The sequence below is a fragment of the Lepisma saccharinum genome, chromosome 1 (assembly GCF_977018435.1).
Source record: "Lepisma saccharinum chromosome 1, izLepSacc3.1, whole genome shotgun sequence".
Lineage (NCBI taxonomy): Eukaryota > Metazoa > Arthropoda > Insecta > Zygentoma > Lepismatidae > Lepisma > Lepisma saccharinum.
This window is the reverse complement of record NC_139229.1, coordinates 208451910-208460339: the sequence shown is the minus strand read 5'-3', so window position 1 is coordinate 208460339 and position 8430 is coordinate 208451910. Positions and strand designations below refer to the sequence as shown.

Genomic DNA, 8430 nt, shown 5'->3' with positions numbered 1-8430 from the left:
CTTATATTATAGGTAGTGTGCTGTTCGAAAAAATAATACCCTTGGAGCTATTTTGGTATTTTCCCTTACAGGAAAAAATTAGAATGTGGAATTGCTCGTTAGTAACAGTAGCAGACCTGTTCGGTTTCATTCATCACAGACTCGCCCCAGATACCAACACGTATCTGTAGATCAGTATCGCACGTAAGCCAAGCACCTTCTCCGTCAAGTGCCATATATCGTCTTTTTTGACATAAAGTAAAATGTTTTCGTTGTTAAGCTAAATGTTGTGTATCTATGCTGAGAGATTTAAACCTAACCTAACCACGAAAGCATTCCTCGCTTGCGTTAGAAGATGGAATAAGGCGCTCGACTGAGAAGGTGTTTGATTTACGTGCGATGAGTTAAATCTCCTCTTGAAGATATTCAATTGTCTGTGCAGTGTCAGTTCAAAAGAAATCATCTACTAACTTCGCTGGTAAGTGATGGTAACTTTAGAACTGTAAGAAGTGTGTCTATTATTTTTACTTTATTTGTTTTAGATCATACGTGTGTTAATATTTAGTAAGACGCGCGTGAAGAAATTCTCTGTATTGCTTAACGACGTGGGACAGGTTTTCTTTTTAATATTGCAAGGGAAATTGTTACAATATACCTACATATTTGTGTTGTCCGCTAGCAAGACTATTAACTTGTGCTTTGTCACTCGAATTTCTGCTGATATTTCATAATAGTTTAGTATGTTTTAGGTAGAAATTCCACACAGTGAACATATACTGTGTTCCTTTGTTGTCCATCACAGAAGTACTGCTTTGACGTAATTTTTGAGAGCGTGTCCCTTTGTTGTCCATCAAAGAAGTGCTCCTTTGACGTAATTTTTGAGAGCATGTTCCTTTGTTGTCTATCAAAGAATGCTGCTTTGACATACATTTTGATAGCTAGTTTGTGATTGAGAGGGTACCCTTGTCCATCTGTACCCCCTAGAGGAAGTTTTTGTTGATTAAAATTTCAGTAACCACCAAACGTCTCTAATTCCCTTATTTTCCTATTTTTCACATTGATACTTACGTATTCTGCATTCCTAAGGATTCTTCGGTACTATTATCGTATGAGGGAAACACCTAAGAATCATATATTTCGGACTTCTTTACATTGCTAACGTGTTATTTTCGAATGCGGAACATTTCTTAAGGTGAAATAATGAATTTCTAACTAAGATAATGTTTATTTCTTCTATTTACGAGTACTTACTGTTACTTGTTGTTTCGAATCTGTAACACATTATGGCCGTGATAGCATACTGGTTTAGGGGGCGTTCTGAGAGTGTTTTGTCGATTTATGCAGTGTTGCAACCTCGTTCACCGGAAAATATCTACTTTCGTGCCCGGATTTGAAATTATGCTAATACGTTGCAAACCATTGACGTTAGCTTCACAAACCATTGACGTTAGCCCCACAAACCATTCACGTTAGCCCCAAAAACCATTCACGTTAGCCAAAAAAACCATTCACGTTGGCCCCAAAAACCATTTTCCGTAAGGTTAGGTTAGGTTAAGTTAGGTTAGGCAAGCGTAGTTAAAAAAAAAATACTCGACACGTGGTTCTAGTGAAAACACGGCGAGGCTCAAACACTGGCTACGGGGTTGTATCATCTTAACACACGGAACATTGCACTCTCATGCAGAAAGCAAATGGCGGGAGCAGGAACAGCGTGTCGGACAGAGATTTTCGCAGAAAACAACATGCATTCACATTAAAATGGATCAAATCTATATTCAGGAACTTCCACAACGCTGAAGAAAATGATTTCCGTAAGTACTTTCTCCTGTAAATTTGAAGAAAATTTGAAGGAATCCGTTTCCCTCATACGATAATGTTACCGATTCTTCAAGTTCGGGTTTCGTTTTTTGCACGCAGATAATCTCAATTTTCGAAATATCGAGTATTTTTATTTTGTTCGCTTTTGCAATATGGCGGAGAAATCTTGACTAGCGTAGTCCATGATCAGTGGTTATGCAGTGTTGCAACCTCCTTCATAGAAAAATACCTACTTTCGTGTTACTGATTTTGTATTTTTTCCAGGTTCGAAAACCCCACGAACCATTCACGGCAAGGTTAGGTTAGGTTCTGTTATGTTAGGCAAACATAGTTAAATTTGTTTTTAAAAATTAGAAATTTTTTCGGGTTCGTAAACCCTACGAACCATGCACAGATAGCCCCACAAAGCATTCATAAATAGCCCCACGAACCATTCACGGATAACCCCACAAACCATTCATAAATAGCCCCACGAACCATTCATAAATAACCCCACGAACCATTCATAAATAACCCCACGAACCATTCATAAATAGCCTTAGAGACACTGGGTGAAAGGGGGGGGTTATAACCCCCATCAACCTCACATTGAGCATGCCACTGATCCTGTGCACATCATGTTGTCGCAAGTTCGTAATCAGAAATAATGGACAGTAACTCACGTTTATTTACGTTCTAGAACTGTTACACATTTACAAAACCGCGTTATTTTAGGCATGTTCTTTCGCTATTTTAGTATACATAGAAACAGTTTTTACTAACAAAGAGCGGCGAAAATACTTCGAAATTGTGGGTTTTAACTTACGTGGCTATTCTTTGGTATCAAATATCGGTACTTTATTATTATACTGACTACCTCATTTCAGACCATCTGTTTTCTGGGGAAGCAAAAGAAACGGGTTTGGTTAGGTGACTCATGTGTGCGAGGGAAATATAATTTAACATAGACAAATGAGGTAGCCTGTATAATACTAAAGTACCCAAATATCTCCGTTATGTGTGCTTTCCTAACGCTGGAACCACTTTTACATTATATAAAACATTGAAATCTGTCGATTAAAATAAAATTCTACGTAATTCTCAAGTGGGTAAATCAGGTGCGGCTCGTGCATTATTTTCCTGGGGTTCACCAAAATTATGCAAAGTGGACTTATCTAAACCTTTTGAGACACTACACGCTTTGGTTCGTAGAGATAGTACTGGGAAAATTATCAAATTTTGGCCGGTAGATTACTGACAAAGTTAATTTGCTTTATGTTCAGATAACAGTGACAGCTCCAAGGAGTGTGTGTGTAGGGGGCGATCATTTTAATTTAAGATTTTGTATGGTATTGTATTTAGGGGTATCTCAGAATTCAGAAAATATTCTCGCCTCAATTTTGCCTCTTCCACTCTTGCCAACTCTTTTTTGGTCCCACCACTCTCAAATAGACTATATTATTGGAACTGGATCCTGAACTTACAGTTAAAAATACAAATCTCTGCCTGCTAAAATAAGTATGTTTCAGTAATCGAACCCAAGACCCCTTGATTACAAGATAATTCGTATATAACTATTCAAAACTATATCGCTAAATCAAGGCGATTCGATTATATTCTATGCAATATGTTAACTTCTCACACAGCAACAACTACACTCCTTCCAATACACAATCCACCTCACTCCACTCAACGTATCACCATGCCAAATATATTTCAGTCACCAGCCACGCACTTCAAAACAAACTAACAAGTATGGAGACAATGACACGTAACAAAGTCAAATGTGCGCGTCCCCTCGAACATCCTCTCACGCTAGAGTATAACTGATCGCACAAAACCCAAACAACTTTTTGGTCGTCTTCTGACATAAGTGCGAAATGTTAGGTTCTTGAATAAATAGTAAATACTACATTTTTGATCAAGCACGGTAAAGCCCCGAAAATTGCAGTGTATATATTCTAAGACAACTAAACCTAAAAAGCCTAACATGTCAACGAAAGCATATAGTCTGACATAAGAAGACCAAAAGGTTCCTTAAGTCTTGTCCGATAAGCAACCCCTTGTCCTCGCGCTATTTTTGACTTTTCGGCTCCTCCTACCTGAAGTGTTTCCATCTTAAAGAAGAAAACTGTGAATGTGTAGGCAAGTTGTTTTCTATCATATTTATCTTAGTTGTCCCATCATCTTTACTTCTAGCTTTCGTTTGGGGTCACCTCTGCATATATATTACACCTTCTTCATTAATCTAATAAGTCTTGTAAAATATAAATAATACAAAGAGAATGCCAAATGAATTCAAATTGAAACACACAGGGCAACACTGGAAGAGAGAAGATCGTGGTTCACTCCAGCTCGCTGGTGATCCTACGAACTGCGCATGTCCGTTTTGACGAGACGACCTTCCTAGAGTATCAGACTGCATCTCTTTTCGCCATATGTACGCATCGAGCTTGTGCTAGCCGTCCTATGCTTTTAGCATGGTAGGGGTTGCCTTGCGGAGGTTCAGCGGAGACTTTGCACGAAACTGAACCAGAGGAGAGCTGAGTGGCTCTGGCCTGCGGTTTCTCCTTCTCACTACGAGAATTTGGCACTCTAAGCTTATGAACATCTCAGTTATTGTTTATCTTGTATATTACTGGGGGTTCAGTGCACATTTGCGCTATACAGCCAACCGCGCCTGGGGTAAATGGTCCTATTCAAAGTATTCAAAATGTTGCACTGTTTTTTCTCCTCTGTTTTACAAAAATTTCGTGTGTTATCTATGGAGAAACATTTATTGGGCATGAGCAGGCTTCCCAACTGTTATGAATGAAATTCTAGAAGATTTCTTTACAGCCTTCAAACCCTTTACATTAAAATGTTCTGGAAGACTAGTGTCATGACGATCAGCTGTTGGTTCATTCCATGTCAAATCAACCAATTTACATATACTTTTTTAGTATACAGCCCTGATTTTGCCACATTATCCTGCCTTTGACGTAATTGTTTATGGAATACTAGGCCAAAGGTATTGGGTTATGACCCCCACAAACCCCTCCTTGTGCACTCCACTGAAAGTAGGCTATTTATTTTGGAGTGTCAAAGCTGGTAGAATATATTATCTTTTGTTTTCTTTATTTTCCACTTTTTTCTTCGAAGGAAAGACATTTGTTGAAATAGATGTGAGTCATGCACAGCTGAAGATTCAGAGACATGTTTTCATAGGATGTGAGGCAAGCCTGGAATTGCTCTGTGCATGTAGAATCTCTGCTGTCATTCTTCCTTTGCCTAATGTGCCGAGAGTAGTGACTTGTGAATGTTCGTTATCTGTGACCGGAAATGGAGTGTTCTGTAATATTTTTAAATGGAGAGGACTGTCATAAATACCCTTTTGGTAAGGTTCCCAAAGGCCTAACTAATCTTAACAAAGTCAGTGAAAATGTTAACACTTCTTAGATCAAGACTACAGGCGTATGACTTAGAGACAATATGCAAATACCATTAAATATAGCTTTTTATATGGTAAAATATGTTGTGATCTTCAGAAGTGCCACTTAAAGAAAAGGTTAAGTAAGGTAAGGTAATAAAGTGTCAAGAAAGCCTTCTACCAGTTAAATCAATATACCTGATATGTTGGAGTAAAAGTTTCATATGTGGAGAAAGTGACTCACTTAAATGCCAGAATTGAAATCATGTCTTTGTGCCAAGCCAAGGAAAACTAAAGGAAATGCTCGAAGTCTGTTCTGTTTTTTATGCATCTCCTGTTTCAAAACTGAGGAGGCTGATTGCAGAAAAACAGTGATCTTGTTCCAAAAACTATTCACATCCTACAAGGAGTGCAAAGCAAACTGGAAAGTTGCTTTTCACTAAGTATTAAAACTGAAGAAAAAGAAAGCAAGTGTGACAATCCTTTGCGGGGCCAGTACAATCATATAATTGAAATTATAAGAAGAAAAATGTAAATGAGCAAAAAACTAATGTTGAAAAGGTCAGAATCATCAGTTTGATTGCTACCACTTGGTCAAGAAAAAATATGTGATGAACTGAAGATTTCTGATAATTTACTTAGGAACTTGGTGAAAGAACAAAGAATCCTGCCTGATTTAACAAAGAGAATGAATAGGAAACTGGAGCTGACAACACCAACTGGTCATGGGTACCTAATAAACCAAAACTTTTGCAATGAAATTTTGCAGATTTTCAATTGTCATACCTTGTAATTTCAATTTATGGTAAGTCAAGTATTAAAACCTTATGTTACTATATTTTCTGAGGCTTTATTTATCCCAAATTTAAAAAAGAAAAAGAAAAGACTTCATTATTTTAAGTATGGGATATATTTTAACCTTACTTTGCAACGTCAGAAATTAGGTGACATACGTTACCTCATATTGACCAATACGAGTTGAATCTAAAAGTTGAGATTTTTACTGTGAGTTACGTTCATGAAGGGCTTCCTATGTACCAAATTTCAGAATTTTTAAAGGGGACCCATCTGAGAAATTCAATGAACGGCCATGTTTGAGCCCATGCTGTAAGAAAGGGTTGCATTTCTAAGCACTGATATTTTATTTACAGACACCCTGCAGGTAGGTCTACACATGAATAAAAAATCAAGCCTTTGACTAAACCCCTTCATTAAAAAAAATCGGGCTTAAAAATCCATTTTTTTCAACTATTTTTACCCCAATTTCCACCATAATTTTCATACTTACGATGCAATTTCAAGCAAAACATACCTGAATATCATAGGAAGTATACTTCATTAGTTACAAAATGAATTTTGTTTCATGTCTCCAGCTCTAATGGTTTTTGAGATATTAAGGTTTCTGTATACTGCTACATGAACAAAAAAAGCCATGCACCATGTTGGAAAAATGGCTGCCCCAGGAGAACTGAAGAAAATTTTTTTTTTTGAACATTGGTTTTGATATCTAGAAACATGTACAAACGTATGTACTAAAAATGAAATTTTTCTAAAATGGTCGTGCAACCACCATTGGATGGTTTGGCATGGAATGACCCTGTATCTGTTTGTGGTTTTGCTACTGTGAATGCAAATTGAATCAACTTGATTATAACAAACTAGCAACCATTTCAAGTAAACAAAATAAAATCAATATACAGATTTGAAACACACTTAATTCCACTGTAACATTCTACGAACTTAATCTATATAATGAAGCAAAATTGTGTTAACTGAAATATAGAAGTCTCGAGACTTGGGTGCAAGAATATTTGATTGATGGATTTGGTTTGTTTTACTTAGCTTTTCTGCCACTTCTGGCTAATCGTGAAGATAAGGATGAAAGGGGGGTAACGATTTTGATTGTTTTATGATTTTTTCAAATTGTCCTAGCAGGAAGACTAATTATCATATAATTTTGCCAATCATTGTCACACGAAATCTGAACCTTCCTTAAAGTAATGAGCACTGTTTGAATTTTTAAAAAAAGTTATTTATGTTGAAGAAAACTGTAAATATGCGATATCGCCCTAACGGATTTCTTTAAATTAGCAGGAGAAATTAATTACTGAAATCAGTTTCTGTAGCATTGTCGAAGATCTTGAAGGTACAATACCAAAGAAGAAATAGCATACGTATCTTCGGAATTCCAGAGACCGAGGGTGAAAGTACCGACAACATCGCCCTGTCTCTTTTTGAGGAGCATTTAGGGGTTCATGTAAGCAACGGTGATTTGTGCCGCACCCACAGGGTAGGTCCGAAGTCTCCCGGGTCGCACAGAGGCATCATCGTGAAATTTACTAATTACAGGGCAAGGTCGCTAGTTTTCAGGAACAAAAGAAAACTAAAAAACTCTGGAATCTCCATAAGAGAAGATCTCTGCAATGCACGGCTGCAGCTTCTCAGGAAGGCCATCGAGAAGTTCGGTCTCAAACAGGTGTACACGGAAGATGGGAAAATAGTGATCAGGAAAGGTAACACGAAACACTATGTCACATCATGTAGACAACTATCAAACCTGTAAAACAATCTAGCCGTAATACGCGAAAAAAGAAAAAAAAAACAAGAAAAAACTCTGGGATAGCAGCAAGTCGCTCGTAGGAAGTGTATTATTCTACAAGAGCCATGAAAACTTATAATCTAAATATGTTTAATTCTATTGTGCCATTAAAATATTATGTGTTTGTGTCTTCGTCTCAAGCAATAGTGTGTGTAAATGTGTGTGTCGTTGTTTGTGTACTTGTTTCCACCCGATGAAGAGAAGAAATAACCTGGATGTGTGTCTTAGAAATTTTCGTGTAAGTCAGGTAAGTGCTTGCCTTGATATATCGTTCGCTTTTTCGATAAAAGAATGTCCCCACAGCTACATATTCCGATCGGCCGCAGAGAGAGGGGAGGGAAGGAGAAACAGTAGCGCCTTTTTCTTTCAAGAATGGGTGAAAACGTCATGAGCGAGAGCGACCCCTACCCGCCTGACCATCAAACAGTCTCAACCCCCGTTACTCGGTCAAAGACCCACGACACCCTGGTTCGGAAGCAGAGGTTGCCAAATTTATCCGACCTCAGCATAGCACACGCAAACATTCGTTCTTTAATCCTTGGCTCTGTAGCGCAGACGGGACGAACGAAATCAACATCCCCGGTTACTCGGTTTTCCGTAACGACAGAAACAAGAAAGAAGGCGGGGGCATTGCCATATTTATCCG

The 8430-nt window shown here is 37.8% G+C and overlaps 1 protein-coding gene across 3 annotated transcripts in view; it reads left to right on the top strand.

The window, feature by feature from the left end:
* The first annotated feature begins 352 nt into the window (after positions 1-352).
* The window catches only part of LOC145978601 (E3 ubiquitin-protein ligase RNF4-like), a 33712-nt gene continuing 25634 nt past the window's right edge, over positions 353-8430 (top strand). Inside the window, exon 1 of one of the 3 annotated variants that reach the window (XM_083111323.1) lies at positions 353-457. The gene's annotated coding sequence lies outside the window, so the exon portion shown is untranslated. The other 2 variants (XM_083111357.1, XM_083111341.1) reach the window with 2 other exon arrangements.